A 21,691-nucleotide genomic window follows, 5' to 3' on the forward strand; every position below is an offset into this window, starting at 1 on the left:
ATATATATAAATTTTGAAATTGATCCTTGTATATCTGAAGTACTAAAAATAACAGAAAGCAAAGGTATCGCTAATGTCTGTATGGCATAATCCATAGAGCTGCTTGATTGACACCCGATTATAGTATAAATAATAATGGTAATGTCTAATGTGTAAGGCTAAGATTAAATAGAGAAGAAAAAAACAAATTGTAGACAATAATGGAAAGTCAGTTGGGGTAGAAGCAACTAGGGTTACAGTATTAAAGTATTATAAGGTCATTATGTTATTTGGTAGAAGAAATAATAAAGGTTATTTTTAAAAGTTAACAATGTAAGGTAAATTTCCAGAAGTAATGACCCAGAATGTTTTACTACTAATTTTAATAGATTTTTAAAACAACAAGCAAATGAAGGCAAAAGAAAGGAGAAATAAAAAAAGGGAAGCATAAGAGAGAACGACAAAACACAAAATAAAGTATAGAAATACAAATGTATTAGTATCATGATAAATAAAATGAACTAAACTATTAAACTCACCAATTAAAATATTAATGTTTCCAGATTGCACAAAAGGCCAGTATTTGGCAATAGTTGTTTTCCAAAGATTCACCTAAAATATAAACAAAAATAAATGTTGTAAAGAGCGAGAAAATAACAGAGCAGACAATTTCTAGCCTTAAAAAAGATGATAGAAAAATAATAATCTCAGACTTTTAGGTCAAAAGCACCATCAAAAATGAGTCTTTTTTACCTATTTCTCTTTTGTTTTTCTTATTGAGTAAGGATACAATTTCACCTCTCACATGGTTATCTAAAGAAGTGCATCTTCATATTATTTAAGAAATATGATTATCTGATTTCCTTACCTTTCTTTTTTAGACATGTAATCAGATGATTTTGTGGGTTTTTTTTTGGGGGGGTGAATTTTGTTTTACTTGATGTTTTGCTTTCTCTGCCATTCATATTTCTTTTTGTGCTCAGCATTTCCAATACAGTTTGTATTAAACATTAAAAAATATATAAAAGAAATGAAAGTGATTTACAGACAGTGATAGCATTTTAATGCACTGGAAACAGTGAACAACTCTAAATCTGTATCCACCTGATGAAACTGTCTTAAACAGGTAAAGCAAAATGAGAAATGTACAGTAGTTCCTCAGTTCACAAACACTTTTGTTTACAAACAGAAGCATTTGGCAAAATTTTGCTTCCGTTTGCAAACTGTGCATTGGTTGATGAACAAGATCACAGTCATCTTTCCTGCACAAACATGAATATAGCCAACTTTTCTAGAATCATGGCGTGAATTACGTTCCTGAATTGAGGCATCACTGTATATCTCTCATTTTGCTTTATCTACTTAAGGCAATTTGATCATGTGGATACTGGTTTAGAATTGTTGATTGTTCCCAGTGAAGGAGAAATTCAAATCCACTGTTGAAGTGAGAGATTTATACACCTCTTGTATCAATGTCATGTAGTTAATCTGAACACAGCAACCAACAAGCCTCTTTAGTAAACATTGAAGAACTCCACACTCAACAATTATAGAATATTTATTCTTTGTGAGGCATTCTAAAAATATACTGACTTCCAACAACACATTCTGTGGACAGAAGGCAATGAAATTGATGTAGAAGTTAGAAGATCTCTCAAACATTCAGGGAAGTGATTAAAAATAGCACAGGAGTATGAGATAGATCTTAATAAAAATTTAAAACCCTTGGCACTGGATAGTAACTAAAGTGCTTGTCAGTTAGTCAGCCTGAGTCTGCCAAGGAGCCAAACTCATAGAACTAGATCCCCCAGGGACAGCTTGGGAAAGCACCTTTGGAGGACGAAGAAGGAAGGAGCAAGTTTGGCTGCCAGAGCCAACTGGGTGTGCACAGCTCACACCTGGGACGAGAAGGAAGATGGCAGGACGATGAGGAAGAGGGAGCTTCAGGTCCTTCTGCAGTTCATAGGTCCCCAAGCCACGGAGCCCCCAGAAGTTCACGGGGCCCTGCTCTGATGCCCTGACTGTGCTCAGCTCCTGCCAGAGTCCACGTCAGGAAGCTAAGGAGTTGTGCACTGGAAGCTGGAAGGGAGAGAGAGACAAATGTACACAGGCAAGGCGAGGACCAGATCTCCCTCCTGAAGGAGAAAAGAAGACTTTCTTCTTCTTGCCCTTTTTATTCTGTCCAGGCTTTAACCCTGTCAGTCGGTGCCACCCACATCTGGGGTGGGTCTTGCCTGCTCAGTGCCTGGCCTACCTGTCAGTCATCCACAGTCACACCCAGAGCTGACTAACCTGCTAGGTGTCTTACTCAAGTCCACATACTACAATTAGCATAGTTATTTCTGACAGTTTTCATTCGGTCTACCCATATTTCTAACATTCTGGCCTACCAAGTGATAGAAAGAGAGCTCCAAGATTGGTCCTCTGCAGTCTTCCTGTTGGATGGGCTGTGCTAGGTAATGGGAATTTTTCTTGGGGTACAGAAGTGACTTCAGTGATTCATGTTGGACTTTCTGTTCATCCACCTGGGATTTCATACCATGTGCCTCTCAAGTAGTTTTGGAAATCACAGTGCAGTGAATCAAGTTTATTGAGGATGAATGCTGTCATTTTGGGCACTGAGCCAGCATGGCTGGCCTTGCGTTCTCCCTGCAATTGCTTTCTAGAGTACAGTTTCGGAGGCTTCTGACAGATGGTGAGGTTTTTCCTTAGAGTTCACTGGCTTCCCTCCAATCTTGAGGGAGTGCTGTCCCTTTGCAGGTTCAGTGCCACCTCCCGATGGTGCCTCCCAGGTCTCTTCATGATGCTGGCACAATGCGTGGTCTGTGCTCACTTCCTTACATCATCTGAAAGGTCCAAAAGCTCTGTGTTTGTTGCATCAGGCGGATGGTTCCTGAGAGACCTTCTGTTGCACCCCACCCCCGTATCTCACCTCCACTCCGGCAAAAAACAGGGAAGTGGGGTGAGACTGGCTCAGAGCCGAAGGTCCCCAGCAGACAAGGAAGTCAGAAGTGAAAGTAGTGCGAAAGTTTTGTTTGTTTTTTGGGTTTTTTTACTTGTGTGAATGCAGAAGAGCCAGCTGCCCAGCAACAGGGTGCCGCAAGGCAGGGGGAAATGGACTGAATTCCCCAATGGTCAGGGGACCACAGTGCGCATACTCATGGGGTGAGCTGGTTTCTAAAAATAACAGCTTCACTGCTTGGAGTAATCTAAGCTGAACCAGGGCCTTCACCTTTGTTTCTGGGTTGAGGAAAGACCAGGGGACAAAAGAGGCCCACAGTGAGCACATAGTTTCCCAGAGCTACCTTCCTGAAGTACACAGCGTGTGATAAGTTCGTGTAAATACACAACCATCCGCCACCCAAGTGCTGTCCTCCATCTTTCCTGCCTACACCCTCTACACCATCCCGACATCATTGCTCTCAACGTCTCATAGTGTTTGTCTGTAGTTAGGAAATTACTTCAATTTTTACTTAGCAGTCTCTTTGATCTTCATAGAACTCAGTAACCTTTGGGATCTGGACAAGGAGACGAAGCCGGGTACAGAAATCATGCTTTCTTCTTCCCCACCTGCTGCAGTGCTTTCTTACTGAGCAAACTCACTGTGTCTGGCTGCTCTTCCATTTCTTCGGATGAGCTGTCCCACGGCATTCAGTAGCCCTTACAAAAACATTTCTTTTGAACCTGTCCCACCAGCTCAGCAGATGTCAGGTGTGCCACAGTGTCTCTTAGGTTGTTTTCCTTTGCTTCTCTTTGTCCCTTTCTGTCTTCTCTTTACCTTCACCTCCTTATCAACAAATGTATTTCATATGTGTCTGAGAAATCATCATATGCTACAATAAACAAAATACGTAACATTAATGAACAATAAGAAAATAACCCAAGTATTTTTCAGCAATATCATTTTAGAGTACTTTTCTTAAAAGATGACAAGTTAGAGTATAAATAAAGAAAATCTAAATCATTCCTTTAATTTCTCGAGGCTTCACTACTTTAGACTTTACTAAAATCTACTCTAGGCCATGTGCTCAATGAAAAAGAAAAAAAATCAATAAATGTTAATGCAATCTGCACTCCTGGTCTGAAAGGAGAAATGCAAGTGTAAAAAGGGTTTCCTGCATCTCTTGCTGTCTGCTGGGAGAGGTCACCCGCGGGAGGTCACGGCCGTGCCCTTGGGAAAGCGTGTGGGAAGGAGCCTCTGAGTGCCACTGGGAATGGTCTATAACATTATTTTTTTCCCCAAAGACCTTGAACATCTTTCAAGTAACAGTGCAAGTAGAGGCAAGAGGAGAAATTATTCATGCTTTGTTTATTTTCTCACTATTTCTGTTCACCCCTGGTTTTCAAATCTAATTCATTTTCTATGTGGATCACACTGTTCTATTATGTGAGGAGTTAAAACATGAATACGGACAAATTCTTGCCTCATATATCTCAAAGTTCACTGAAAGAGAATTTTCGTTCATTTGTCTAGCAAGAGTAAATTGGAGGCAGTGACATAAGAAGCGATCTAATCCCAAGAAGAGGTCCGTGTGACAGTATATTCACGGGTCACACAGGGGGGATGAACATTGTTGGCAAAGGTGACAGGAGGAAGTAACTGTTTTCAGTAAGTGGGCTTTGGGATTGAGGGAAAAGAAAGGATAGTCTAAGTAAAGCACACAGCTTTAGAAGAACAAAGATATGTGAAAAACTAAGATTGTAGATCGCTTGGGAAAGTAAAACCATCAGGGATTGGGAGGTTCGAATGAGAGATAGGACAAGGAGCGGATCATCTGCCTACCACGGAAGGGATCTACATCCAGCTGACCTCAGCGACTGTCGGCCAGAGCTCCAACCTTGTCCCCCGCCTCCCTACCCACACCAAGAAGAGAGGGAGCAGGCTGCAGGCCACTGGCTTTGTGATTGACCTTGTGAAAGACGCTTCCCTCTCTGGAAAGGGCATTAGCGCTGTTTACAGACTGGAAACACGTAAGGAGAATTCCAAGAGAATAAAGCTTCGCCGGATCTGAACAGAGACTACAGCATCTCATTCCATATTATTGAAAAATAAGATGAGCAATGCAAATGATAATAAATACGAAAGCTTAGATAAAATAGAGACAATTACCAGCAAAATATAGCACAACAAAATTGATCAAAGAAGAATTAAAATGTCAAACGCTAATAGAAATCAAACTAGTATTTAAAAATCTTCCTACCAAGAAAAATCAAGTCCAACTGATTTTAGGTGCATTCTACAAAGTATTTAGGTATGTGAGCTTTCTAAATATGTAAAAATTTTGGAAAATATGGATTGGCAAGACATTTTCTACCTCATTTTATAAGCATGTATATAATTATGAATGTATGTTGCATATAACATAAATAATACATACGATATAGTACTTTGCTTATGTACAAATATATGCATATATGCAATATATATAAACTTTGGTACCCAAAGCAGACAAGGAATAGTATGGAAAAGCACACAGCCACCACACTCATGAACATAGATGTCAAAATGCCATCACTGTGACACATCCGGTTATGTGTCTCATTAGCATAAGTAAAACTTCACTCAGAAACTTCACACGGCATAATATGAGTTTTGTAAACAATATATTCTTGGAAATACATACATTCATGGAGGAAAACATGCAGCAGATCACAAGTGCCTCTCCGGAAGGGGAGGAAGGGAATCCCATAGGGTGCTTGGCAGACTCTCAATGGTCTTGGTCATTTTCTCCATCTTAAGATTGATGGTCACTATTTGACAATTTGAATTTCTTTTTTTTTTTTTGGCAGTACTGGGGATTGAATGTAGGGGTTTTTGCACTAAGCAACATCTTCAGGCCTTTTATTTCTTATTTTGAGACAAGAGCTGGCTAAGTTGCTAAGTTGCCCAGGTTTGGCTTGAACTTGTGATGTCCCTCCCTCAGCCTCCAAGAATGCTAGGATTATAGGACTGTGCCACCCTCCCTGGCTTGAAATCATTTTTTGTAGGATTAAGAACATTTAGAGAGGGAAGGATCTCTGAACTATACCAATCTGTTTTTTATTTTACTCATAAACAAAGCAGGTTCAGAATTACTGCATATTATATGTATAGGAACAAAATTACCCAATTCTTTTGCTACCATTCTTTCAAACAGTGAACTCTGATAGAAGCTGAATGAATCTTCTGTTTGGAGTTTTTATTCTTAGGTATGAAATCCTTATGCAGACATCAAATGACAATACCATTACTTGGCACTCACATTTTAATATTTGTTTCAATCATTTATTTGAAAATCTGGTGTGTTAGTTACTTTTCTCTCATTGCTGGGACAAAATATCCAACACCCAAAGTTAGAGGGGAAAGGGTTCATTTGGCTTACAGTTTGTAGAGGTTCAGTCCATACTAGGCTGGCTCCAAAGCTGAATGGAAAACAGGCATCGCAGAGGAGAAACAACATGGCACACACGGTGGCAGAGGTGACAAGAGAGGGTTTCAGAGCATCTTTCTGCCCCCTTTGTCTTATTAAGGCTACAGGGACTAGGGCGGTGCCAAACTCATCACTCACATGCAGTGGTTGGCACAGCCGAAAAGTCTGGCCCTTTTGAGTGTACGCTGGAGGTGAGGGCTGCTATTTGGCCTCAGTGCTTAAGGCAGATCCTTGGGTCTAAGTGTTCTAAAAAGGCGGCTTCCTTGAGATACACTCAGAAACCTCCCAGGCTCTCGATTGCTCTGGAGAGGCTGCTGTGTGGCCTCGTTCAAGACATCTGCTGCACCAGTGGGCCCCATTGCTTACCCGGGAGCTGACCTCCTTTGGGTGTGCTTCTCACCCGTCTGGCTCTTGGGGGCGCACTGCCGTCTTGGTTACACTTTAGCTGAAACAAAGACACTATTTTTTCAAAGGTTAACGAAACAGACAAAACCTTTGGGTAACAAGGACAATTAAATCACTGTAGAAAAAAAATATTTTAAAAAGAATATTGATGTTTCTAAAGCCCGAGTTTCTGATTCTGTAACTAATCCCAAAACGTGGAAGGCATGTGTTGGGCTTGCTTCCCTCCCCGCTCTTTCCGGGGCTTACATGGTGTGTTTAACTTCATTTCCTGCCATATGGAGAAGATTTTAGGGAAGGTGCACCCCACTGAAGCGAGTTCTAATGCATTTAATGTACCCTGGATCAGTAGGGTTTTCACCACGTAGAGTCAGGGCAGAACTGTCTTGAGCAGCACTCAATTCAGGGTAGGTCCTTCGGTTGCACAGATGCCAGGAAGTAACTTTACCCTTTACAGGTCAACCTAATGTTTCTTACATAGCTTTAACTCAGATACGCTAAAAATCATAGTTATGTTTCAAAAACAAAACTGTGTATCAGACACAACTGGAGGTACTTAAGGTGTACAGTGTTGTGAAACATTTATAACTCTGTTCACAGATGAGGACATCTCATGACATATCAATAGCACATGGCTGACTTTTATTTTTGACTTGAAAATTAAAGGATCTTTCAGGTGAGATGGTGAATTCAGGCTGCTGGCTCCTTCTACAGGAGACACCAGAGTGGGAGAGAAGAAGTAGCTGAAACTCACAGGAAACCCGGGGGGATGAAGTCTAGAAGGAGAAGGGCCACGTCATGGCTTGGAGCAGGCTGGGGCAAGCATCCCGGAGAGGTCCCTTCCTTTTGCCCCCTCTATGTCCCGGAGAGTCCCCCTCCCTCATTACAGAGGACGGGTTGGAAAGGAACAGGTGAGGAAAGAGCCATGCTGGGTGGAGGGCCGAAGTAGAGCTGTGGGGTCCAGGCCACACCCTGAGGCTCTCCTCCCCTTCTTGTCTGTGGCACTTTCTGAGGCCATTCTGGAAGTCCTCTTTTCTTAGTGTCTTTGTGAAGTATAAAAATATGCTGAATGCCGCTGCCAAATGTTATCAAAGGGGAAGACAAGCCGTAAAAACATTACAGTGTGTCTAGCATCATGCAACTTCTAGCTCTTCCCCAAAATCAAATGACTAGGAAAGATCAGTATTTTGAAGGGATTCAGGACCTGGAGGCAGCCAGGGAAGCTCAGTTAAAGACTCCCAGGAAAGAGGACCCCAGAGCTGCTTCAGAAAGTGGCAAGATTGATGGGACACATGTGTTTGAAGTGATGGGGAACAATTTGGGGAAAAGTAATGGCGATGTGTCTTTTACTGTAATAAATTAAAAAAATTTAACTGTACCATATTTGTCAGTCATACCTGTATTAGGAAAAACAAAGTGATGCTTCTCTTTCTGAGTCTGGTTTACTTTGTTGAGTGCAGTAGTGTGCAGTCCCATCCATTTTCCTCTGAGTTAGGCGATTTTGTTCTTTGTGGCTGAATAACACGCCAGTGTGCATTTCCTTTACCTGTTGATGGGTATCTAGGTTGGTTCCAAAGTTGGCTCCTGTGAGCAGCACTGCAGTATACTTCAGGATAGAAGACAACCGTAAAAATTTGAAGCAAGGCGACACATGCAAGCTAATCTAATACAGGCTATGTAAGACCTTTATCTTTATGGAGAGAAAAATGTCCAGTGAATGGTATTATAGATACCCTGGCCCAAAATACTGAACCGTGTTCATGGGGGGAAATGACTGACAGTATAACCGTGCTAGTTTCACGAAACCAACTTGTAAATCCAGGTGAGTTTCAGCCAAAATTACCTAGGAGTTTTAAGCAGGATATTGGCAAGTTGTATGTTTTTTGAAAGAAGAAGTTCTCATAGCTTCTGGAAAAGTTCTGTAAAAAGGACACAGCAAGGCCTTGCTTTTATACACACTAGCAAAACACTGGCAACTTAAAGCTTGGAACCAGAAAGAAAAGTCAAAAACAGACCTGATTATGTCAGCATTTGGTTTGTACCTGGACCACGGCCTCGAAATAAATAGAGATAGGACAGACATAAATGAGAAGTGCGGCCTGGAAAGCCTAAGAGAAAAAATAAGTAGGGAAATGATTGCAGTTTTGAGGAAGGCACAGGTTCCAGATCAAATGCACCACACTAACTGGGAATGCATACCTTGAGTAGTACAGCTCGACTGCTACTGCTCAGGGAAGGGGACAGGGACAAAGTTCCCTTGAGGGTGATGCATGGAAGAAGATACTCATGTTCTCTGTAGAACCACCACGGAGGACTACACGAGGAATGTCAATAGCAACAGGACAGATCAACCCACAGAAGACTGAAGAATTCGGGTGAATTATAAAATGCTGACGTGCAGCCATAAAACAGACCTTGCGAACGTGAAATGTTTGGTTCAACATTTCCCACCTGAGATCTCTTCCCCTCCTTCCACACCATTTAAGCCTAGTGGAAAATGAATGGCTATCTGCAGACCCAATGAATGGTGATAGAAGGCTCACCCATTGCCAGCAGTGCAGCTCCTGACTCAGCCTCTCCAGGAAATGTGTCTGCCTGACATCTTCCGGGGGTAGCGTTTCCGTTTCCATTTGTGACAGTGACCAAACTTCATGTGTTTCCTCTTAGCTGTTGTTTCATCTCCAGCGCCTACTGCAGCATGCTGCACACAGGTTTGGAATGGGGGACTAAGTGACTGATGGCACCCTGGTGTCCCCTAGACAGTAATTTCTAGGGCCGTTGGTTGAGTTGGGTCTGTCTGTAGAAATCTGAAGGGCTCCCATCTCTGCTCCCCATGTTTTAGTCCAATGTCTAACTCCGAATGGCTCCCGAGCCAACTCTGTGGTAAAAAGATGTATTCATTTCCAGTGCTAGTTCTGTCACTGTGTCAAGTTGTGGGCTCTGTCAGCTTGGACACTGTGATGCGCTCAGCTTTCCCATGTGTAGGATAGCAGTGCTTGCCTCAGAAGGTGGTCATGGAGCTTAACAGTGATTAAACACACACGAGCACACACACACACACGGACACACACAGACACACTGCTGGGCATGGATCCTGGCGTGGAAAGAGCAATCTATAAGTGGTAGGTGTTAATAATAAATATGTTCTGTGTGGCCTAACCAATGACTGCGGCCCAAAGGAGCAGTGAAGTTCATCCCTACATTGAACTTCTTTTCTAAGCTCACCTGTCCTTCATATTTGTGGGCACGTTTCTTCTATGCCAAATCTCTTGGTTAAGGTGCAAGAAGCCAGCAAGGGACAGTGAGGATGTTTGGGGTTTAATGTCCTTTCTCATGTTGAGTCTACACATTCGTGAGTTACCAAATCACACGGCCAGGTCGCAGTTCAAGAATGGTGCTTTCTATCATTCTTGCCTCATGGGCCTAGGCTGGCCTTTCCATTAGGAAAGGAACCAGAGGCCAGGGATGGCACAGGTGGTTTGTTTTGCAGGAGCTTTGAGGACAGCTTCCCAGCTGTTCTTGCATAAATACTTAGTGTCTGTCTTTAAACACTGCCTCAAGGCTTTCTGACTGGCACAACATGACTTGCATTGAAAATTTGTTAATCTAAGTTTGCCTTTTCTTTCTTTAAGGTTCTTACCAAAAGGGTTACCAAAAGGGCTGCTAATGCATTATCTCTCTTTTACTCCCAGGCTGCTCTTGTGAGTGCCAGGGGTCTCCCCAAAGTGTCCCAGGCTGTGGAATCAGAAAAGCCCCAAAGCATAAAGCAGATGACATTTGGAGTAGCTGAGCCGGGGTGATGTCAGGATTGCAGGGCAACTGTGACCTGGGCACATGCTTATGGAATTTCCTCCTACCCTTTCACCCTGCTGGCCCACAGCCCACTATGCACTGGATCCCTGCACCATTCGCCTGAACTTAAGACTTACGAATTGTTCTCATATTCAATTCAGGTAGCTTTGGTGACATACTCCCCTGTGCCTGTGGTTAGTGTTACTTTTTGGCTCAGCACTAACAGTAAGTCGAGAACTGGTTTTCAAATGAGAAAAGTTGTCTGGGTCATAATTGTCCTCTTGGAACTGGTCCAACTCCTACACTGAGCTCCAGAACCAATCCCAGATACCACAGGAACATGTGGATGGCGTGTTCTTTGGCCCATAGGTCAGGGCAACTTGAGCTGGAGTAAAGATGCTTGCAATGTCTTTCTTGCTCTACAAACCACCGGAAACTGGTAACTTGCTGTGTCACTGGACGAATGGATTTGAGCAGTATTTCCCAGCACAGTTAAACTGTCTCTGTAATGTAAAGAAGCTTACTATGTGTGGGGTCTCTATGTCAGTAGCAAGGACACTGGATACAAGGACATCTTTCACTGCAGAGGAGGAGCTGAGGGCTCGGCTGTCCTGGCTAGCTCCAGACAATGGGACCCCTAAATTTTACTGAGACATCGGGATCATGGGTGGTAGATTCTCTGGTCTCACATAAGAGTGAAATTTCTTCCATTTTCTCTTCTTTCTAAAGCTCCAACTCTTACATCAGTCCTCTGCATGCCTCTGACATTTCCACGTGATTTATTGCAGGCCAAGCTTCAAGGTACCATCCTGGCACCATTGAGAACTGGTTCTAGATTTCTTTGTAAAAATGTACATCCTGAAGCATGAATGCTTTGGTGTCAGTGGATTTTTCTCCCATGTAGGCTGATAGTTTAAAATTGTGGTACCAAGTGCTTCCCTCTCTGTTCTTAGAATGCCATTGATTTTTCTATCAGATTTTTGACATTGACACATAAAAGATATTTAATGCATGCATTATATCTCTATATAACTCTACCATTGCAATTAAACCCAGGGCCTAATTTTCAGCCCAGTCTGTCCTGCTGATTCAGGCATAAGGAGGCCTCTCTCAATGCTTTCCTGGAAGTTTAATGACTGATTTTCGTCTCAGCTGAACGGAGATGGTATCGAATGCTGGGAGTTATTAGCTCCTCAACTGTGTCCATGATCATGGGCTCTTTATTCTTGTTGCTTAGTGAATGATCCAGAACCAAAAGTATCCTGATGGTCTTCTCGGGTCTCTTTCTTTCTTCCTTCCTTCTTTCCTTTCTTCTTCCTCTTCCTCCTCCTCCTCCTCTTCCTCTTCTTCTTCTTCCTCCTTCTCTCCACCCCTCCCCGGACTTTGTTTCTTAATTCATGACCCACCAGCAAAATATTCCTCAAGGTAAGGGCTTGTATTCCCATAGTTTATTTTGGGAAGTGACCTCAAGAAGCCATAGTAGTTGATTAGGAAGAATGAAACAAGGAAGAAGAAAAACCAAGTTGAAATATGCACTCTTCAGTGGTCTCCACTGTGGGAAACTGAACTGGATCCACCAGGCCCCTCAGAGAAGCCCTTAGAGTTGTCTTCCATTCGTCTGCCAAGAGATGGGAGAGTTTTCCCATTTGTTCGTTTTCCTCCCCTGTGGGCTTGGCCTGTCTGTTGGCTCCCTGAGGAGTTGGCCCGGTGGAGTGAGGGAGGCATTGCAGGGAGGCTGTTCCTGCCATGGTGACCGCAGGGGAGGCTGGACCCACAGGCTGGACATTGGGCACAGGAAATGACCCATTGGATTTACTCTTTTTTCTCTACAACCTTCCCCAAATCAGGTCTTGCATTTCTGGGTTTAGCTACTGGTGCCTCATTAGTCTTCCTCTGTTGCAGAATCATTAATTTATTTATATTAGGAACCTCACAGAACTGGGGCGGGTGCATAATGCAGCTGCAGATCCTGAGCACACAGAGCTCTTCAGTTCTGGACAGCCTCACTGCAAATCAGTGCTAAGGTTAGACCTGGAACTCACACCCTTGGATGCCTGCATGTGGTGCCTTGAGACTTCTAATTACTAGAGCTCAGTGTCATGTGATTGCTGGAATCTGAGTCATTGGTGCCCTTACTTGTGGTCAGGGTTCTCACAGTCACCTTGAGCATGCTTGTTATGTTCATGCAGCACTTCCCATTCTGCCCAGCAATGCTGCATTTTTCAGTCTGTTGTATCTGGGAACCGGAAGAGAGCAGACTTATCATTGCTTATTAGATTAAGAGATGCAGGCCAGGGATTTAGCTCAGTGGTTCCGCCGCCTGCCTCCCAAGTGCAAGGTCCACAGTTCAACCCCAGTACCAGAAAAAGAGAACACAAAAAACATCCAGAATTTTGAATATTTGCAAGATTTTGGGGGCTGGGGATTTGACTCAGTGGTTCCACCGCCTGCCTCACAAGTGTAAGGTACTGAGTTCGATCCCTGGTACCAAAACAAAAACAAACACAAAAAAGAGAAGCAGGTAGCTGTTTGCCAATGGTCTCCACAGTGGAAAAGTAAATTCCAAAATAGCTGGAATTCTGTCTTCTGAATTCATTTATTGTAAACCACGGGAAGGTGCTTTATAAGTGGTAAAGGAGTACACACAAATACAATCATCTCGTTATTGAGAAATCTTTAATATTTCATGCCCAAACACACACACAAACATACACACATGCCCCAACATAGATCAATAATTATTAATTTAAAACACACAAAGTTGCTAGAACCACTTGCAATTCTTCCATTTAGAAATATTGAGTTTTATTGATCATCTGGAGTTGTTCAATAACTACGGATTTTAGGACAGACAAAATCTTGCCCTATAATTACATTAAAATCCATGTAATTTATTGTGTCATGGCCAGGACTCAAACTGATGTCCTGTACACTGATATTTTCATTGAAGGAAGGCATGAAAGAGAAAATGCCTTTGGTTCCTAGGATAGGCAGATGAGTTAGCCCGCACGTCTTTCCTGGGTAGGTTATTTTCACAATCTCTCCTCTGTGACACAGGGGACCAGCGAAAAGAAGAAAGATGAAACAAAGAACTTCTGCTGCGGGCCCTGTGTCCTAACTTACTGATACCATTCCCTTTCATCTCACCCTCATCTGTATTCCTCCTATACCAAGTATGCAACTCGGTTCGGCCTCCATTAAAAGCACCGTCCTCATTTCTAAGTTTCCTCACTTGCCTGCAACTCTTGCCAGCTCCTAGTTACCTACGGGAGACAGTTTATGGCCTGAAAACGCCTGGCTGAAGACGCTTCCCCCTCCCCAAATATGCAGAGCAAAACTGATGGTAACATATGGCCCTGTATTTTTTCCCTTCTTGCCAGTTCACTAAAATAAATTTACTTTCAATTTACATATTCTTGTCTACATTTCAGAGATTTAAATATATTTGTAAGGTCTGTCCTGTCTGTCTTTTTCTGAGATTATGCAACAGCTTTGCATGCTGTTTAGGAAATAACAGGAACTTTTATGATTTTTTAGAATCTTTCATTTCCTAAGAAATTTAGAAAAGCTTATGAGATCAGAAAGAAAAAGACCAGGATGTCCTTAGAAATGTAAAGTTATGCAAAACCTGAAGGTATTTTGTCTATAAGCTATATAGGAATATACCTTTTGAACCAGAAACCAAATCTACAGCCTATAAAACTGTAAATAAAAATTTTATTAGATAGCTACCTGCTGTCCTTATACAATCCAGTTTAGATCCCTTAAACAAAAGACAACTTTTAAAGCATTGTGGTAACATGAAGGGGAAGGTGACATTTATCATAGGCCATTGCATGTGCTAGAATAGAAATAACATTTTGAACCAGAGACAAGAGTACTCCATTGTTCTGTGAGAAAACTAGAAGGTGTTAAAAGAATGTCTCAGAAGTCTGGCCTCCCTCTTCCAAGGTCAAGCCTCAGTCATTCTAGAGACTTTCTTCAATGGCTTGTTGTGTATAATAAGGAATGGTCCTGAAAGCAAAGGATACCACAGACCTCCTGCAAGTATCTCCACATCTGAGAGAGGGACCCGGGCTGTGGTGTCACTTGCTGCCCGATGCTACTGTGCAGAGCAGAGCTGCTCCTGGGTCTGGGATCTAGGATGGGGCTGGGTCAACAGCCTCCCAGCTTACCATGTGGCTGGAGCTACTTCCACGTTACGAATGGGCCACAGACCTGGGGTATTTCAACTCGAGGGACCCCGGCTTTGGTCTTGAAAATCATGTGTCAAGAGGTAAGAGGGGTCTTTGCAGGGTCAAAACGAGACTGAGCTATTTTCAGAAAATTTTTAAAGTAGCAGGTCTTAACCGGGAGCGTTTTACCATCCAGGGGCCACTTGGCAGCTCATGGAGAATATCCTGGTTGTTGTCAGTGTGATGAACGGCTACTGGCATATGATGGGTAGATGTTTGGTTGTTGCTAAACACCTTACAGCAAAGAAACTGTAGGTTGGAGACTGGTTGTTTCCCTTTGCTTCTGACATTATTTTGATGCCTCAAACTTCCACGTTGAAACATATAGCTCATTGCTACCCAGTGTAGTGCAGAGCCTTTCCTTGGGTTGTACCACTCTGGAGTTTTATGCCTCTCCTCCCTTTCCTGCTAAGCTCACTCCATTCTTCATCTCTTCACATTCGTTCCAGACCCCACTGTATCTCATTCCTGACTTCAACTCCGACATGTTGTACTAAGAGTATACCGAAAGTCCAGCAGCTTAGTTCTCCGTGCACGAGGATGCCGTGGGACATGCATATGGCTAAGGGACATGTCTGAGAGGAGGAGTCCTTGTGGCAATTGCCTACAATCTCCAGGCAACTTCCAACTCCTTTTATTTTTTCTAAAGCATTATAAAGCAGCCATCCTCTGACAGAGGAAATGTGAATTTCTGCTCCCAAGTTGCTGCCAGGGATCATAACTTTGTAGGTCATAAAAGAAGAAGTCATTGCGTACTTAATAATAAAAATGCTTGAGCATTTGGGAAGCAAAGGAATAAGTACCGTGAGGCATCAGAAAACATTCTCTTTGCATCATGGAGCAGATATCTTATCATATCATCAAAGAAGAAAAATATAGTGGGGTTTTCATCTTCAGAAAGATATTTCAGGAATTGGTAGAAAGTATTAGCAAATCGTGGAAGGTGGGATGAATGCAAAGTAGAAAAACTGGGAGGCTGGGTGGGATTTGAAATCGTAAAGAAGTTCTACATTCAAATTACATTCAGAGGCCCAGGAAGACAAGATTGAAGCTGTGGCAAGGAAGGGGCTGATGTTGCTGCGTGCGTTTAATCATGAAGTTTAAAAAGCAGTGTAATTAAGCTTGAGACAGTAATGTGTCTGATTGTGGCACTAGTCTTACTGTGACGGCTAGAGCAGCTGTTCACGCTTGTGTGACACCGCGACGGGATGTTTGATCTAAGGGATCAATACTGCATGACTGTGGGGTTGGACGCTTCTAATGGGATGAAGAAGAAACCCCCATGTGGTACAGCATGCTCTGCTCTTCTTGGAAAGCCACCTGCACTTAGAATTTTATTCCCCTTTCAGAGAGGGAGATGGTAAATGACTATCCTATCATGAAACTTCCTTTCTAGGCATTTTCTCTCGAATACATAAAAAAAAAAAATGCCCAGAGAAGGAAAAGAATAATGAGCAATAAGGTTCCATTTTGCTCTAAAAATTCTCTTAAAAAAACAGGGTGGTCTCACCTCCCTGGTGGCCAATGACATCGGCTCTCTCCCATGCCAAACCAGAACGCATCACCTAGTTTATCCCCTTTTGCTTAATTCTACCTCCACCCAAAACACATTCCTCATAAGGGAAAGGCAATGTATGCATAGTAGTCAACAGAGTGTTTTTTCTTTTAATTTTACTTTAAAATTTATGTCAGCTACTTTTTGTAATTGCTTACTTCCAGCAAACAAGCCCAGCCAATTTTCCCTAGGAGACAAGAAATGCTTCATGTCCTGAGGACTTGGCCTCTTCCGGAGAGAGTTGAAGTTTGGCACTAGTCAGCCCCTTCACAGCCAAGAAATTAAAGGATTTTCTATTTCAGTAGCAAGCTGCCTTCAGAGTCAGTAGCCCTAATAGCAATGTGTGCATCCAGCCAGCAGTACCTGGGTCTGATAGCACATCTGACGGTGTCAGAGGATTCTCTCCAGAATTGCTGCAGCTGTTGCAGTTTTGCTAGAAAGTAAATTACAGATAAGTTGGCATGTCAGTTCCTTAGAAGATCGGCCATTCTGATCAGCGCTGTTAGGGAAGCTGCCTGGCCAGGTCAGGAGTTGACTGTGACCTTCTCAGTTCATCCTCTGTGCAATGATGTCCTCGTTGGCCTTATTTGGAAAAGGCGGGCTCAGTTCTCCCACGGTGAATCCTGTGGACATTCCTCTAATCCGACACTACAACTGTGCCACGTGGGGCGTCGCAGGGTGTGCCTCATGTGTGTTTCCTCAGTCGAACCTCGAGGGAGGCTGCGGAGGGGAGGGGAGGCACACGACTTCTTACCCTTCCACTCCCCCTTTTTCCTCTAAACTGGCAATGAAAACATTTTGCATAAACAAATTCCCAATCATAACTAATCACATGAAAGCTGACAAAAGTGTGTTACCCTGCTCTGTGAAAATACTAATCAAAGCAGCTTGTCAATTGTTAAAGTTAATGATTTAGATGTGCAACACTCTGACTGAATTTTAGTAGGTAATTACATAATTATGCACAGGTTAACACAATCAAAAACAGCAGTTGCCTCTGCAGTCTCTGAACTGTGTCGGGGCACTGTGGGCTCGTGCTGGAAATGCTGGTGTTGCTCGGGAAAGTTGGAGGCGCAGGTACGGCAGAGTTCTGGTGTGGGAAGGATGCCCACGCCTCTGAGTTATACACTCCAGTGGCGTAAGAGCAGGAGGGGTGGCCTGTTGGTGCTCCGCTCCGTTGTGTTTGCCGGAAGACATACTACTTACAAGTCCCTAACTCTCCTCTCTAATTAGTAGGGTTATTACTAGCCATGGATGCTTCGGTCTGACCCCCTCCCCACCTCCAGGTTCAGTAAATGCAACATTGGCTAAGGATTTAAAGGATTTCAGGACAAATTCCCTCAACACCTGTTTCTGGAAAGCAAAGACTTGCTTTACTGATTCCTATCATACTATTGAAGCCATGTTTCAGTCAGAAATAAAGACATTTCCAGAGGATTTATCTAAAGTATTTTGTGGTATAAAGCATGGAAATACAGGGCTGTTTCCCAGGACTTTCAAAAATATCGAGTAGTATTTTAACTTTAGATGCTCTTCCTCAAACACAAAACTGGAGGAGAAAAAGGGAAAGAGATCTGATAATGTACATTCTCATCTGTATCTTTCCCTTCTCTATTTCATTCTGTGCCTCTTTTCCTTTGTTCTTTTTTGTTGATTCCTTATCATAGCTCAGAAGGCATAAAATGTACAGTGGATGTTAAAGTGAAAGCAGTATGTTCTGAAAATTTGGAGAATTTGCAAAATAGTTAGAAAAGACACAGTTAAGAGCTGAGGTAGCCGAGGAAGCAGGGGCAGGCACATTTAATCTACAACAGGGAGGAGGGACACAGGAGGAAGGTCACAAAAGAAGGTCTTGTGTCTGAAGTGAGTAGTCAACACACAAAGTGTTCTATTTTCAGTAGAGCAGGGGAGGAGAGTATCCAAGTGGGATGGGTAACCTTGTGTGGAGAACTAGAAAGGAGGCTTCTGGGTAAATCTTTTAAGCAGCAAAATACTTCTGGGACTTCACTATAATGATTTCTCTCCATTTTACATGAACATATGGGATTAATAAGCAATGACTATTTTTCTAAATTGAGCCACGTCAAAGTCTTGTTTCTTCGAAAAGATAAACTCAGCATAACATCTGTGACATCTGTAGATTCCCCACTAAAGTTTTTTATTGCTCATGCTTTTCTTTTTCTTTTTCTTTCTTTAGTTTTTGGTACTGGGACTTGAACTTGGGACCTGGCACTTGCGAGGCAGGCAGCAGCACCACCGAAACAAATCCCTGGCCCTTTTTCTTCTTATTTCTACAAAAGAATAGAGATACCCTTGCTCCAGAGTGACCTTTGTGGATTGAAGACTTTTGATTGGGTATTTCTGTGGGCCAGTGGATGGCATTCAATCAAAGTATTGCAATTGATTGGACCTCCTTTCTTCACCTTAGAAAACAGGATCTGATACAAAATTTAAGTGTCAGTGCTTTATTGAAGGGTACAATTCAGTGTAGCGAGAATAAAGAGAAAGGAGACCTCGGATTCCAAATGTAGTGTGATATGCGACCGAGGCGGCCACGGCTTCAAAAGGAAACAGACAGATATGTGTTTACTCAGTCATGTGAGGTACCTCTGGAGAGCCACATGGAGCTCCGCTCCCCTATACAGTCTGCAAGGGGGAGGGAGGAAGAAGAGTTTCTCTTCGGGTTCCTTGTGTGCTGTTCCAAGTGTAGAGCACACCCCCACACACCCAGTGTGGTGTCACCAGCATGTGTTTCACAGTCCTGGTACAGCCTGGGCTTCCAGGAGAGCAAGATGGACCAGCACGCAGTCTAGCACATAGAAGAAAGTCATACAGAGTAGTACAGCCAAAGCAGGGAAGAGAGCTTTCTGAGGAGAAGTGGCCCATGGAGTGTTAGAGGTGATTCTAGCCAAAGTACATCATACGGAGAGCTTTCATAGATGGCTTTCACATACACCATCCAAGGACCTCTGACCCTGGATGACTGTTAATTTACTAAGCACACACACTGCAAAAGTTTCCAGGTCAGTTGTAGGTTAAAGCAGAGTAGAAGGGAGAGCAGTGCCTCTGAGTAGACCTGGTCACCAGAGGGTGCTGAAGCATGGCTGTGGGGCTCTGGCTTCATGCTGAGGGCTGAGGTCCGACCTGGTAGCTGATGTTGAGAATATTTATCAGAATGGCATTTTCTCTTGTAAACACAGGCTCGCCTCAGCGTGCCATTAAGCTATGGCTTGTCTTTTGAAATCTCTATGTGTAAATGTTAAAACTTTAAAAAATGACAGTAATTTTATAAATTACATTAAAATATAGGGTGAATTTTCAACACAGGTTGATCAGTTCCTTCTAGGCACCATTCCTGTAATGTAGGTGGCCAAGCTCAAGTGGACCAGATTGCAGAAATCAGACTGAATGAGTTCTTTTCTTAGTATGGCTCCTTGAGATAAATGAAAAAACTCAATTCTATATGAATACCTCTCTCTCTCTCTCTCTCTCTCTCTCTCTCTCTCTCTCTCTCTCTCTATATATATATATATATATATATATATGAAATACTGTATTTTGATGTCACCACAAGCTAATATTTAATGTTGATTTAGAAGGCAAGAGTATAATTTCTACTTCGCAAATTACATTTAAGAGTTCAATTCTTAGATTTGGAAGGGAAGACTGAAAGGAACACCAGTGTCCATGCACAAATGTCTCTACTGTGTTTTTAATTCCTGCTTCAGTCAAAGCTGACACTAACCTGTCGTCGTCCTTCGAGTGGCGTTGAACCTGTTGGCCCCCCCACTCGGCGGTGCTGATGTTCCTATGACGCGCAGAGTGCGGCCTCTGCGGCTTCTGTCTTAGAGGCCGCCTTGTTGCTCTTCTCGGGTCCTTGTTAGAGGAGGCTCTGAGCGATGATTCTGTCCCCGGGGCTCCGGCCCACTCAGTGCTGTGCAGGGGCCCCTGGTCTCGCGCCTCTGCACACCCGCGCATTTCTGACTCACCCTGTGTTCCTGTCTTTCCCACTGCCATTCAGAGTAGAAATGTATACTCCAAGTACCACCTTCGTGCTCCTGCTTCCTGGTTGTCCCAGAGCCTGCAAGGACTCGCTCCGCCAAGAGGACCCCTACCTCACGGTGTGATTGTGAATGGAGGGCGATCTTCCACGCATTTATCTTCTGTTTGTTTCCTCACGTCTCTTACTCTTTTCCCTGTTAATGATCAGTTATTAGTATTTCCTAGGAAGTATAACTCCAGTGCTGTATTTCTTATGTACCTTTAGGAAGCTGGTTTTGTTCATCCTTCTCTCATTTTAAATCCGAGTTCTTTGAAGGGTCAAACTTTTTCTTCTCGCGTTTAGACGTATTTTAAACATAACGCGTCGGGACTGTTTTTAAATGAAGTGTTTGGTCACAGCAGCAGATGCTGTCATCTTTCCATTAATGACGGCCTTTCCTGGGCCCACTTTATAGCTGATGGAAGCCCAGCACCATTCCAGAACCTGAATTTAAGACATTTCCATACAGATTCAAACCAAACAGACACTTTTCACAGATGACACCAAATTTCACAGTTGCTTCCTTTGTTTTGCTTGTGTGAGACTGATTTATATAAGACTTCTACTTTGATTTATGACCCTGAATGAGAATCTTTCTACCATTTGACATCCATGCTTCTGTCCAGGTTTGAAGAAAGGGTCAAAGGGCTGTGCGCTATATGAAATGAAAACATCAGTGTATGCAAGGATAATCTTACAGTGCATGTGCTCTATCAGGAGCCAAACTGCGCACTAAAAAGGGGGAAATACTAGGAAAAGAGCAGTTTCAGAAAAAAAAATTTGGGCAATAAGGTTCACTATAAGTAAATCCAAGAGGATTTTGGGGGGGATGTATTATTTCTCAAAGCAACATAATATCTAACTTTACCAATGGACGATAAGGAAAAGGGAAGTACAAATACAGGATCAGGTAAAGCCTAGTATTTCCATAGAAGGAGATGTGATTAACAGGTTTGGGAGTACACATTCAGTTGTCCACAGACTTTATCCTCATTCTTCAGAAGTCTGAGATTATTGGGAAGGAAACAGAATCCACACAGGATCTGCATGAATGAAATGTTAAAACATTTTAAATTGCAAGAAGCTTAAAATTCTACCAATGTCAATTTTCTGTATCAAAAATGATCCAGAGTATTGAAGAAATTGATTAAACATCGAGCGGATAATTATTTTCACTGGAGGCATTGATATAATCCTTGTGTTTGTAGTCATAGCAGAGTTGTTTACCAAATGACTTCTCCAGCTACTAAAGTCATAGGAGGAGGTAAAAGCCAGC

The sequence above is a fragment of the Fukomys damarensis genome, unplaced genomic scaffold (genome assembly GCF_012274545.1).
Source record: "Fukomys damarensis isolate Sample0158 unplaced genomic scaffold, DMR_v1.0_HiC HiC_scaffold_25, whole genome shotgun sequence".
In the NCBI taxonomy this organism is placed as follows: Eukaryota; Metazoa; Chordata; class Mammalia; order Rodentia; family Bathyergidae; genus Fukomys; species Fukomys damarensis.